This window comes from Carassius carassius, chromosome 2, assembly GCF_963082965.1.
Source record: "Carassius carassius chromosome 2, fCarCar2.1, whole genome shotgun sequence".
In the NCBI taxonomy this organism is placed as follows: domain Eukaryota; kingdom Metazoa; phylum Chordata; class Actinopteri; order Cypriniformes; family Cyprinidae; genus Carassius; species Carassius carassius.
This window is the reverse complement of record NC_081756.1, coordinates 43460907-43475848: the sequence shown is the minus strand read 5'-3', so window position 1 is coordinate 43475848 and position 14942 is coordinate 43460907. Positions and strand designations below refer to the sequence as shown.

Sequence of the window (14942 nt, the reverse complement as noted above, 5' to 3'; positions counted from 1 at the left end):
TGTCATGCCAACAGTAAAGCATCCTGACACCATTCATGTGTGGGGTTGCTTCTCATCTAAGGGAGTGGGCTCATTCACAATTCTGCCCCAAAACAGAGCCATGAATAAAGAATGGTACCAAAACACCCTCCAACAGCAACTTCATCCAACAACAGTTTGGTGAAGAACAATGCATTTTCCAGCACGATGGAGCACCGTGCCATAAGGCAAAAGTGATAACTAAGTGGCTCGGGGACCAGAATGTTGAAATTTTGTGTCCATGGCCTGGAAACTCCCCAGATCTTAATCCCATTGAGAACTTGTGGTCAATCCTCAAGAGGCGTGTGGAAAAACAAAAACCCACTAATTCTGACAAACTCCAAGAAGTGATTATGAAAGAATGGGTTGCTATCTGTCAGGATTTGGCCCAGAAGTTGATTGAGAGCATGCCCAGTCGAATTGCAGAGGTCCTGAAAAAGAAGGGCCAACACTGCAAATACTGACTCTTTGCATAAATGTCATGTAATTGTCGATAAAAGCCTTTGAAACGTATGAAGTGCTTGTAATTATATTTCAGTACATCACAGAAACAACTGAAACAAAGATCTAAAAGCAGTTTAGCAGCAAACTTTTTGAAAAAAAATATTCATGTAATTCTCAAAACTTTTGGCCACGACTGTATATAATTACTGTAATATTTATAAAATTTAGATTTGGTAAATTTTCATGATCAAACCGAAATTGTACTTCAGCTTAAATAATTCACAGCTGCCTTTATCACTCAAATACATAGACACAATATACATTACAAGTACATATCACATTACATATACAAATATACATTACATTTTAACAAAAACGATGATTGGGGGTCAACCAGCATACAAAATGTGTGACAAAGGAGCCTTCTTAAAATAATGCAGAAGTGTATTCCAAAAAAAAACAGCATTTTTCTGACCCCAACACCCTCCGTCCCTTCGAAACTCTCAGTCCAGATGTTAAACCCTTTGAAGGGATGGGCCATTCTGAATGGAATGCAGTTATGCAGAATGTGTGTTATTGTCTTCATCTTCTGGATTTCCCTTAAAGGATATTATCATCATCTTCCTAGCAGCAGCGTGACATCCTTGCCTTGCCTAAAAAATTATTCTGAATGTTTCTTTACTTGAAAATTAGTGTGTATATATATATATATATATATATATATATATATATATAATTTTCTTTATTTGTAGGTTTTAGTTTTAATTTTCAATAACCATGAGAGGTGCTACAAATAATTTAGCCCTATTTGCTGATAAAACAGCTAGGTTGTTATTATTTCTCATTTTTCATTTTCAGCCCAACTTATTCAAAACGCTTTTTGAAGCTTTACAGAATATAACCATGTAACATTCACTGATATGCTAATACCTTCTTGATCTTCAACTTTTACGGATAACTACCATAATAATGCAGATAGGGGAATAAGAACACATGATTGCTGCACTGAAAGATCGTAAAAATTGGCCTTTCATGATCCACAACCATATGCAGACAGTACACAGTCTCTCTTGTTACCAACAGAGGAGAAAAGACTTTGAATCGAACCCATTTGTACCACATGAGAGCCACTGTCCTAACCTCTAAACCACAGCATCAACAGAGCTTGTTATTTTAAACATAATTACAGAGAATGCATGCAAAGCTGCTGTTCATTTCTCTTCATTACTGGAATTTGGAGACATTAGAAAGAACTTACACTTTCAGCAATTTCATTTGTTTTCATACTTGTTTGCAATTTGGAATAACGATTTTCCGTAAAACACATCTTTCCATTCTATCTGATTAAAGTCTGTATTTATGATTTGGTAACTGTGGTAAAGTAAAAAGGAATAGCCTACACACAAACTATCTTTTGTTTCCTTTAGGCACAAGTAAAACATTTACTGCTTAATTTTTAGCAAATATGATAAAGTCCTAGGAAACTGCTAGATGAGAGCAGTGTTCCTAAGAAGATTTGAGTAGCCTATATTCAAACAAGAATTAATGTCTTATGGCACATAATTAACTGACAAGTCCATTGAGCGAAGCAATAAAACTGGTTCTCAAAGGTCATCCATTCAGTTTCATGCCGTAAACCTGATCACGACCATAAATCTCCTTGAAATGACCAATTTCTATGAAAGGATCTACACCATGTATTACAGCTTACAAGACACAATAAATCAGTGCTTCTCAAAGTTCAGACTCGCCTCCATTTTGTATTTTAAGAGCACTGCAGTCCATTGTCATATAATCATGATTATATTTGTTCATATAATCATGATATATATATATATATATATATATATATATATATATATATATATATATATATATATACACTCAAACTCTCTTTTATTAAATAAAATGAGAAAAAAAGATAATCGGCCAAATATATTGTCCAAAAAAAAAAATCACATCATATATTGGCCATCAGCTGCCATGATTTCTAAATATCGGCATCCGCCAGAGAAAACCCCTTGTTGGTCAACCTCTATTGCTGACACTTAAATTAATTGTTTTGCCACGTTTGCACTTGTTATGTATTTTGAATGCAAATGGCACTTTTTTTATTTTTTATTATTAATGTTTATTTGTTGTGCATATGATCTATGTTTATTAAAAACAAGTTTTGTAATAACCAATTGTTCTGTTCCAGACCTTTGACTGATGAAAATTCAGATTTGGACCTTTGAATGTAGATTTTGAGAACCCCTGCAATAAATGATTATGAATTGATAAACCTATAGACCTTATGTAGCCCTGCCCATTAACACTGTGCTCGTTCTGTTTTCTGGTTTACATTTACACTGCATGAAGGTTGCTCGATTATACAGTATGAATGAGCCAATCATTTTACAATCTTCCCGATTTACTGACAATTGTTATGACATCTGCTCGTCCTTAAAAAAATATTGTTGCTGCTTTATTCGCTCAAGGTGGACTACCTGAAGTACCTTCCTGTAAATATTGTGACATTAATTATGATAAAGAGGGAAATAGCTAGAGCATGGGAACATGCACCGCAGAGAAGGGCAAAATTAAATACTCATTGCAGGTTCCAGGAGGTATAATTTATTATTATTATTATTATTTTTATAATTGTTGCATCTTACTATTTCTCATCTTTTTTTCAAATCCATAATCCCAAGTATTAAAATGAGATCAGTTTGCACTTCATAGAGATTAGAGAGAAGTTTATTTTGGACCAGTCAGCAACAACCCAGAACACTATAGCACTGCATAACAATGTGCTAAAACTACTCAGAACACCTTAGCAACAGCGTACCAAAGCTCTGGCAGCCACCCACAACACCTTAAGACTGTGCTGTTGAGTGTTGCAGAGACAATTTGCAATGAGAAACTATTTTTGCAATACTATTTATAGCCACTAGTGGTCACTAAATGATATGTATCACTTTTAAGTATTATATCAAGTCCCTTCAAAGGAATTTTCACTCTGCAGCCATATTTGCAGTGACATAATAACTTTACCAATTGGCGATTGGTTCTTTTATTTAGATTTCATAATTTTGTTTACCATGTTGTCCTTTACTTCCTCCCATTGATAGTAATATAAGTATCTTGGTATATCTAAAGTCTTTGATTATATGTAGTGATGGGTGCTTTTGATACCTTTGAGTATCTCTGTTTCAAACCCCCTGCTGGCCTCACTAACAACCTCTTCCATCAGCAACCTAGTTTTCTCAGGAGGTCTCCCATCCAGATTATGACCAATCTTAACCCTGCTTAGCTTCAGTGGGCAACAAGTCTTGGGTTTATATGGCTGTGGCAAACAAACAAAACCTATTTGAACAAACAGCCAACCCTAAGTATTAAGTTCGGTGCATAACTTGTGACATGAATATTGTCTCAAATTATTTGGCTTGATAAGGAAAAATGAGCTTAGACTCCTATAGACTCACTTTCAAGTAAGAACCTAAGATAAACGTATGAAGGGGGACTTGACAAAACCTCCATGTGGATACCACATACAATCCTGAAAAACCTTTAAGGTACTATAATGCACCATTTAGGGGTAAATACATTAGAAATGTGTACTTTTTAAAGGTACCAGAGACTACATTTGTACATTTTGTTTTTTAGATTGTAGTGATGCACTGGCAACCACCTACACATATAAGATTGAAATCTTGAATTGAAGAGTCTTATCAGATTTGTGATAAGAAATCAACTAATTTAATTAAAGTTTTTAAAACTGTACATTACCCTTTCTGAACTTTACCCTCAACATTAGTCCAAAGTTGAAGCAGCATCAGAAGTAGGTGGTCACTCTCAGAAAAACAGAGCCTACAACGTTGTATGGACGACCACACAGAGTAATGTTGTCCTCGGGCTTAAGGATGGAAGTCAACTATAACCAGAATGATTACACTCTTGGTGTCACTTGGTGGCAGTATTGTCCTCGGAAAAATAAGAATAACATTATACCAGTGTGTATATATATTTATATATTTATATATTTATTTTATTTTATTTTATATATATATATATATATATATATATATATATATATATATATATATATATATATACTACAACTAAATACTAAGGATTTTTTTTTTCTTAATTTCAATGTGAAAATAAAAACAAAAATGTCATTTTGACATTACAAAGTAAATTATATATTTAGCTTCTGCCTGAAATATATTTATTTTATGAGATATTACCAATGACCACCAACTACACTGTAATTTATATATATATATATATATATATATGTATATATATATATATATATGATCAATGGTGATCTGTAATTAAAAAATGCGAAAAATTTGCTAAATATCTGAATATTGAGCAAATATTCAGCAAATATTCACATGACTGTGAAAACAGTAAAAAAAATGCAAGGAACAATAGTCCATACGGACACCAGGATATGCAGAATAAGGGTAAAAGAATGCTGTGATTTTTGACGTATTCCAATGAACAGTTCAGGAGAGATCTTCTTACTAGTCGTTTACATTATACGTGTCAAAATAGTCTCGATTAAAGGAGGTCTATAAAATTATAAAAATAATTCACTTAACAGATGCTTTTTTCCAAAAGTGACTTACAAATGCAAAATACAAATGCATATTCATAGCATATAATGCCAGGTTTATTCAAAGCATGCCATGCTAGATTAGGAACAATAAATTTATAATTTTACAGCTTTAAGCTTTTTTTTCCTGCTTGAAACATTCTCAATTGTCACAAAAAAGTTAAGGACAGATAATTTAATATAATCATGTTACTATGTAACAATAGCCTTTTTTACAGAATGTCTATAAAAAATATAATTCAATTAGCAATAATGAAAGAATCATCAATAATGTTTGCATAGGGTTATGAATATACTGTATATTTTTACCAAAAAAAACATATATTTGTTGGATTATTTTCTATGTCCATTTTAGTTAGACATCATGGATGAAAAGCCCATGCAGGTCCACATGAACAGCAGTATCAATGGTAGCACGAGCAATCTCTTTAAAGAACTTGGCGTCTAGGACCACCAGGAAAGGAGGCTTTTGGGGATTGAATGAAACCACTGAAGACAGGATAACACCTGAAAATTTAGAAAAGTCACTTGCGTTTGGTCAAGACAGCATAATTACAAAATCTTTGCACTAATAGTAAGCTGCCTAATAGTCACGGAACCTCACAACTGGCCAGTTTGGATCACTTTACATACTGTAGGCCGCCACACAAATAGCAAAGAGCACGGGTGACTAAACTTGCTATTGATTTAAACAGAGTTCAATCATGACAACTCTTTTAATAGTTTTAGCATGTTAATGGATAAGATGTATTTGGTTCTGCAACACTGCTGCTGCAGAGCAAGTATGGGCTTGCTACTTCCAATCGATACACAGACATGCTGCTATGAACATCTAAGACACATAAATCCTGTAGCAGCTCTAGACAGGTGGAGCTGGGGGAGTTGGAGTTTCTTTAATGAACTCTGATAACATGTTGCAGGACCAGCTAACAGCAAACACCGAATCAGAATGTTTAAATGTTGAGCAAGCAATCTCATTGACTGTAAAATCAGTAGAGGCCTATCAACTTCTGCCATGTAATAAATGATGTGACTGCTGCAGATTGCATTTAAAAGTCCTATCAGCCTACACCATCCTGACTGAACTAGTTATTTGCTTTTAATTATTTTATTATGTGGAAACATTATTAATATACTCACCATCATCTTCTTCAACAGCATCTGGAGAAGCTACAAACACTGGCTCAGATGGGTAACATTCCTCCTTGATCCACACTTGATGTGTCCTGGTAGCTATGTCCACTTTTGCAATCTATATAAAAAGAATTTTTTTGGGTGTCATCAATAGCAAGATAGTAGGTTTGAGTAACTGCAAATGTCTAAATTGCTAGAAATATTTACCTTGCTTGGATATGGTGACCATTCCACCCTGGTGCCATAGAAGTACCTGTACCTCTTACTGTTAAATTTGTAGTTGATCCCTGGTAATTCTAAACCTGTAATCATGCAAGAAATGAAAACGAGGAGGAAAAAAGATTTTTAAAAAATGTGAAAGTTCTGAATTTAGGAATCACCCTCAAAAGTTGTGTCAGGTGTGCAGTAGATGGAGCCGTCCTGCTTCAGCATTGCTTTGACTGTTGTGTCCTGCAGCCTGACCAGATTGGTGTCTGGTGGAGTTTCCTGATACCATGACAGAAAATGTTTGTTTTTCAATGTAAAATCACAATTCGAATCTGAAAACAGTTTAAGAATTGTATTATAGGAAAGATATGAACGCATGGTATTTTCTGATAAACTATTAAATTACATAATGACTTGAATTTGAACTATTGTCAGAATAATACATTTGCATTTTTTATATTTCCTGTTTTACCTAGTCTACGTTCAGAGCAAGTACAAACCGTTGACATGTAGGTCGAGAGAAGTCCTTGTTGGTTTCTATAAATTTGTCAACATCTTGCTTCATGTTTTGTATATAGAACATATCATACAGATTGCTGTCCTGGTATGTGATCAAGTCAAAGACAACATTGGCCATCTTCTTCATAAGCATTGATGTGATGGAAGACCACAAATGGGTCTGCGTAGTACTTCGTGCTCACAGTTTTCCCCAGTCTTGTTACTGACTAGATGGATGAGTGTCTATGTGGTGATCAAAACGAACAGTTGTTAGACTATTTTCGACAGTTATTAAAACATTTAGATGAATGGATGAAGTACTATTTTAGACAAAACAGAAGAAGTTTTGCTCACAATATCATCTTTGTCAAATTTGAGGCAACTGCCCCAGTTGATATCTCTGAAGTAAGCTGTGGCCAGTTTGAGGATATCCAGCTTGAAGGCCTGCTCCACAAAGATAATGTAGTTCTCCGTCATGCCAAAGCTATGGAAGTAGCTTGGATACAAGGTGGAGCGGAAAGAAATGGAACAAATTTGTTCCACGTTATCGAGGGCTGGCTTCTCTTTATCTGCATTAAGAATCACATACATTGTGTATGTGTTCTTTCTGAAATATAGCCCATTTACAATTTAACCTTCTGGTTATTTGTCATTTAGTGGTCAAAACTGACTCCAGATAACTAGCGTGACATTTTTTGTTTTAATGAAATGAATATAACAGATTTCATTTCTACTTTCGTTCTTCAAGATATTTAGATTTTTTTTTACTTTGAGGGGATTTCATGGTAGTAGACTACATTAATCTCTAAATTATTCACAGTTTATTTGTATATAAAATAATAGACCTACATGTATTAGAAAAACTATTTCATTATACAGGGCTGTGTTTCTTATAAGAATATTTTCACATATAATTACTTACTTTTATTAGGTTTTGCATTTGGATATACATTTAGATATTATTAAAAACGGTTTCATCATGGCTGATTATTTCCTGTTTATTTCCTATGCTGGTCATTTTTGACTGTGAAGATCACAAATCAAACAATTTTTTGTTCCTCTTCTAATAATTATGTCTTTGGTTATTTATTTATATATTTTGTGTATATATATATATATATATATATATATATATATATATATATATATATATATATATATATATATATATATATATATATATATATATATATATATATATAGTTCATATCATATTCATATCATTAAAAAAAGTAAAATATTTCATTTTAAAATGACGTAAGATCTTGAGAGGATTAAAAACAGCATTAAAGTTCAACATGGTCTACTTAATAATATACATTTATCTTGTTACCTGTGGCATTGGCAGGCACCTTGAAAATAACATGTTTTGGTTTGCCAAAGTTCATGATGGCTGTGCCCATGTTGTACGTGTTCCCTTCTTCATCGTAGTGAGGGTGTGCAGTTGCCAAGTTGATGGCGATGTGGTTTCTGTAGTTAGTCTGAAATTAATAATAAAAGACAATTTATCCGCAGTGGCCTGACAGCTTGAGATATGGTTGACAAAACGAATGTGTTGAGTGTCAAAGGGTCAATTTGGTTAATATAGTTCACTTCTGATGATGCATAATAATCTTCACCATATCTTATGATGTTAATAAAATTATTAACTGTGAAATCCGGAATGGCGTTCATCAAGTAACTGAAACATCTACAAAGCAATATGAAGCAATTAACCACATAATTTTTATAGGACTCTTAATAGAAAATTAAAAAGGTCCAGAAGGAATGATCATTTACTTGGAGAATATATTCTTGCAGGGATCTGGATAAACCATGGTTCCGAATTCAGACACCACGATCCTATTGGCAACTATGTTCTTTTTGTATGTTTCACTCTTCAAAAATTTACTTTTGTAGAATACTTCCCCTGAAAAAATAATCCGAGTTTTATTGTTAATGGTGCATCCAATACTCTGTCAATACGCCCCTAGATATAGTAAAATAGCATATGTGCTTTTTTGCAGATTTTGCAACAGTGTTTTCAGTATTTTCAATAAATGTCATTTAAAAGGTTCTTTCTCACCCAACTTACCATCTTTAAATGTGAAACTGTGGATGAGTGTCGTTCCATCAAACCAGTGCTTGTATGATGAAGTCAACTGAGAACAGACCAGGACCATTTCGCAAAAGTGTCCAATGAAGCCATGGTGGTATGGAGCCTAAGAAACAAAAACAGACCATTTAATGTGTGAATTCTGACATTCAGGTCATTGAGGCTTTCAGCAAATCTCTGAAAAGTATATCAATTCAACGAGGCAAGATGATGCAAAATTACAACATTTTGAAGGATGAATAATGGTCCTATCAGTTTACAATGCAGTGAGTTCTGTTGTTTGTACAAATTGTGAAATTAGGCATACTGGGTGAGTCTCAATGTGCCAAGTCTCTCAAGCCCTCAAGGGCCTCTGACAATTCAAAATTTGTATGTACATTTTACCTAATAACTTTTGAACCAAATGGTCCTGTAAGAATGCTATATCCTCTGCTCTTCTGGCCAACTGGCCAACTTCCTAAACTTTTCTGCAAGCAAACATCGCTTATGCAGCAGTGTTTGACTGAATCTTCTAACTATTTTTTTTACAGCAAATAAAAAAGAAAATTTTTCATAATAAGTAGAAGTCTCTCATTTTATATTCATCCTCTTTAATAATATGGTTGGCAGTTGTCAGAAGAGTTTTTAAAGCAATTTTAAAATGTGATTTTATTCGTATTTCATTTACATTTTAAATAAGATGAAATAACCATACTGATGCCTTTAACAAATGTATATTATTGACGGGGGACCAAAACTGAGTATTGAGTAATATTCAGTTTTAGTAATATTTTTATATGCAATGGATTATCAAAATGAAAACAACACAATGATAACTGATCCCTGACTCATTTGGTTCTTCAGAAAAATTAATGGATTAGATAAAAATATCTGGATTAATACTGTATGTTGACATGTTCATTGGAAAGGGCAGATATATCAATACTCAAAACCATGATCAGCATTGTGGCGACCAACTGGCGGCAAGACATAACATCAAATAATTAAAGGGATAGTTCACCCAAAAATTTTAATTACTCCATAATTTACTCACCCTCAAGCCATCCTAGGTGTATATGACTTTTTTCTTTCATACAGTTATTAAAACTTTATAAACCATAATCTCTACCTTCTGCTAACTGTCATACACATGTTCATTCCGGTGAGTTTCCCCATTTCCGGCAATTACTAATAGACAATTTATTTTTATATTTTTCGTTCACCCAAATGCAATCATTTTAGGGAACCCTGGTTTACTCAGCATAACCCCAATAATTAACTGGGTAGAAGGGACCATAATGTCTTGGAGCTTATCTTGTCATGTCAAGTGTCTTGTCTCAGTTGTCCCTGCTGTGTCTTCTGTTTCTGTGTTTCAGGAGGAACCCAGCGATTTTTTTGTTGTCCTGAAAGAGTACCACGATCTGAAATCGGTATTCAGTCACTCCCGGGCTGCTTCTCTCCCTTCCCATCGACCATATGACTGTAGCATCAATTTTGTCCCGGGTAGTATGCCACCTCATGGTAAACTATATTCCTTGTCCCCCCCCGAACGCGAAGCACTTGAGAAATATTTAGCAGACTCGCTGGCCGCTGTTACCATTGTTCCCTTCCTCCTCCCCTGTCGGCACGGGGTTTTTCGTTTTTCACCCAACGTTTCTGGTGGCCCGTTTAGTCCTTGTTGTACGCCATTTTGTAGCTTCGTGTCCAGTCTGTGCCCAATCTTAGTCTAACAACTCCCTGCCTGCCTTTCCCCCTCCCTGTTCCGTCTAGTCCTTGGTCGCACATCGCTTTGGATTTTGTTACGAGCCTGCCTCTTTCCACCGGTAACACGGTAAGTCTTACAGTCATTGATCGCTTTTCCAAGGCAGCCCGTTTTGTCCCCCTTGCCAATCTCTCCTCCGCTAAAGAGATGGCACTAACAGTATTTGATCAGGTTTTTAAGACCCATGGGCTACCCTCTGACATGGTCTCTGATTGAGGGCTGCAATTTGTCTCTCAGTTTTGGAGAGAGTTTTGTCAGCAGATTGGAGCTACAACCAGTCTGTCGTCAGGATTTCAGCCGTAGAAAAATTGGCAAGCTGAACGCGTTAATCAGATCTTAGGATGTTTGCTCCGTACCACTTCCTGGTGTGAGCAGCTGCCTTGGGCTGAATATGCTTATAATTCATTACCATTGTCATCTACTGGGTTATCTCTATTTCATATTACCAACTGCCACTATTCTCCTCTCAAGAATCCGAGGTCTCTGTCCCCTCCATCCAGACCCTTATCAAACGCTGCTGATGTACCTGGAAGAGGGTGCACAATGCATTATGTAAGAAAGAAGGCGCATCTGTCAGGCTGCCAATCGTCACCACTCTAAGGCCCCGAGATACAAGACTATACACTCATAAACTACCCCTACAGTCACCGTCTCGCAAGTTAGCATCCAAATTTATTGGCCCTTTTTCGATTGTTAAGGTGCACATTATGGTAGCGGTGCGACTAACATTATCTCCCTTTTTAAGATAGGTTTTTAAAGAACGCTCGCTCATCGAGGACTTCCGTAGCTCTTGCCAGTCTCCATCCTCGTGAGTGCCTGGGGGTGCTCCTTTGGGGAAGGGGTACTGTCATGAGCCAGGTTTGACTCTAGTTGTTGACTCAGTCACTCACGCTGATTGGGGCTGCACCTCTTCCCTCTTTTACACTGACTTCCCTCCCTAATTTTCTCTTTGCAGCTCTTTCCCGTCAGTTTTGTGGTCTCCAGTCCTGTATTGTCAAGTCGAGTCCTGTCGTGTGATTTAACTGGATTTCTGCCCAGTCTCCCAGTTACCTGCTGCCAGCAGTTCGCTCTCCTCCGGATGAGATCCTCCGATCCGACCAGCCCTCCCTGCAGCCCACGGTGGCCCCCCGAACTCTCAAGTCAAGCCAACCCTTAAGTTCCAGTTCTCCTGTGCTACTATCCAGGTCTGCGACAGCTGAATACGGCCAGTGGAAGGAAGACTGCCTAAGTTTACTTTTGTGGACAATAAATCCCCTCTTTGACTTGCCTTTGCTTCTGGCTCCTTTTATCGTGACACAGTTAGCTGAAGCTAGAGATGACTGTTTATACAATTTTAAATATGTATAAACTTTTTTTTTTCTTACACAAAGGCATCGATTCAATTCAGGAGGCCTTTATTAACCCCCTAGAGCCATGTGAATTACTTTTAATAATTTGAAGGACATGCTTTATTGGACTGTGGAATACGGAAAAGTAACACCCACTGCCATTATAAAGCTTGGAAGAGCCAGGATTTTTTAAAAATATAACTCTGATTGTATTCGTCTTGAAAGAAGAAAGTCATATAAACCTATGGATGGCTTGACCATCTTGACACAACTGACTGTTTAAATTAAATGTCCATCATAAAAGCATTTTGAGATTTGAGAAGTGAGTGTGCATCTCTAGCAATGCATGAAAGCCACACGCAAAAAAGCTCACCATACAAATGAATGCACAACTCAGACAACTTGTATTCATAGCCTAATATGACTGCAATAAAATTTACATAATTATTCCTTCCCAAATAAATCTCAGTGAGTAAAAGATAAATTGTCTTTTAGGCTATTACAGATTAAGCAACATTTTAACTAATTAAAAATAATAGAAAATAGTAAAATAATTTTAAAATACTTTTTCCTGGTTTAATCATTTTTTCTCTTCATATTAAATAATTTGCTCCAGAGCAGGTTTGAGCTTATGGACCTGTTGCTATGACCAAACAATCCTGGATCATGTCAAATCGCAAACAATATAGTTTGCAAACAAACAAGTCCTGGGGATACAACAGTGTTCCTTACTTTGCATAACAATGTTCACTGAACTAAAACTTTACCAGTCGCGTCTGCTTTTATCGGCTCCGGCGTCTCCACTCCGTTTCTCCAGAAAAATGACAACATGCTGAGCTGAAGCTGAGCTCTCACTACTGACATGGCTGTATTGCCACACGCTTATAGTCTGTGCTGCATGCGCAATCTGATACACTCCATGAACACTGTAGCGTTTGTGAAAGATTATAGAACGATTTTTTTTATTGCAATAATAAACTACATTACAGTCCGTCCAAAAAAAACAGAGAAAGAACAGTGCGTAAAAACATACAAAATACATTTAAATAAACTACTTATGGATTAATAGATGACAGAAAAAGCAATATAATATAAACATTCTTAAATGGACAGAAAGGAGAAAAAAAAAAAAAGAAGAAGGCACAAAAATAAATATATAAATATATTGTTTGAAGATGTTAAAGTGGGTTTTACATTTTGTATATTTACATTTATGGATGATTATATAACAATTGTAGAGTTCCGTCAAGAGTCGAGTTAGTGTGCCTTCAGATATTCGTGTTTCTGTTCAGATTTAACAAATTATATAGCATACCTGTTCACACACACATATACACTAACGTAGTTTGTACGTTTTCTCCTTTTTTATATTTATTAACAAAAAAAGATTTTTAAAATAACACTTTTTATTACATTAAATAGATAAATACTGTCTTGGTGAGCATAGGAGACTTCTTTTTTTTAAATGAAGTAAATAAAAATAAATAAACATTAATAAACATAAATAAATAAAGATTTAAACCTTTTCCTCTATAGTGTAAGTGGCTTGATTGTTGCCTGTCTAACATTAAACGTGCAGTATGGAATTTTTGGCCACCAGGGGTCACTCAATCAAAACAATAACATGAGACGTACTTTGATGACGTCGGGAAAGAGCGTAGGCTCATGGGAGTTGTTGTTCATTGAAACACGCGCTCTGTCGCTCCCCACATTCCTCACTCATTTTAACTGAGGCCGGTGACACACTGGATGCGTGGCGCAAGCGTCTCAGCTGCGTGGCGTGTCAGTTTTTAATTCGGCTCCCATGTTAATAGGTTAGAGCAGGGTTCCTCAAATCTTGCCCTGGAGGTCCAATGCACTGCCGAGTTTAGCTCCAACCCTGATGAAAGTCACCTGCCTGTGATTTTCTAATGATCCTGAAGACACCAACTGGCATTGATTAGCATGCTCAGGTGTGGTTGATTAGGGTTAGAACTAAACTCTGCAGTAAGGTGGATCTCGAGGTCGAGATTTGAGGATCCCTGGGTTAGAGCTTGCAGACTGCCTGCGTGAGACGCGTGTCTCAGGCGCGGCTTGAGCCGCGCGGAAAATGTGTGCATGCTAGAAATAGAACCGACGCCTATTTTTCACGCGACACGCACGCGTGTTGGAAGCGTTTCCAGGCAAAATATAATAGGAAAATATGTTTATATGTAATTTTGTACACAAATACATATTAATTGATGACATTTTGATGTTTGAAAGTCTATAGGTTGAGATAAATTCAGATACAAATGTAATTTAAAAAATAAATAAATAATTATCGATTTTCAAATATTGCACCTGTCAAACATAAGTCTATTTTGCCGTCAATACTGTTGACGGTGTCCTTTATCAGTAGGCTTTATATTTATGTTCAACATGAAGTATAGATATTGTTGTCATGAAGACAAGAGCCTGGTCTGTCGGCGGTCTCCCTCTATGTCACCTACAGCAGCAGCAGCCGCCATGCTTCTGGCACGCAGCCACTGTGTCACCGGCCTTAGTATTTTGACAATCATGTATTTTCGAACGGAGAGATATATGAATTATCAGACCCCTATCAAATCAATATTCCATCTAGTTAGTAGTAATATATGTAAAAAAAAACAACACGGTTGCCTTTCGTTAATAATTATAATTAGGCTACGTTTATACTATGATATCGAACAAGATAGTGAACTGCATTTGAAGCTACTTTATCCAACTAGATATAGAACACATGTAGATTTACATTATACTCTTCATGAGAGCTAGTCCGTCTGCGTTTTACACAAGACATCATCGTTTCACAAAATATACGGATAGATATAGTTAGCTGAATGGATGCATACCTGTTTATTAGAATGC

The 14942-nt window shown here is 35.9% G+C and overlaps 1 pseudogene; it reads right to left on the bottom strand.

The window, feature by feature from the left end:
- Positions 1 to 5426: 5426 nt before the first annotated feature.
- On the bottom strand, positions 5427 to 12905 carry LOC132099085 (beta,beta-carotene 15,15'-dioxygenase-like; annotated as a pseudogene).
- Positions 12906 to 14942: the final 2037 nt, after the last annotated feature.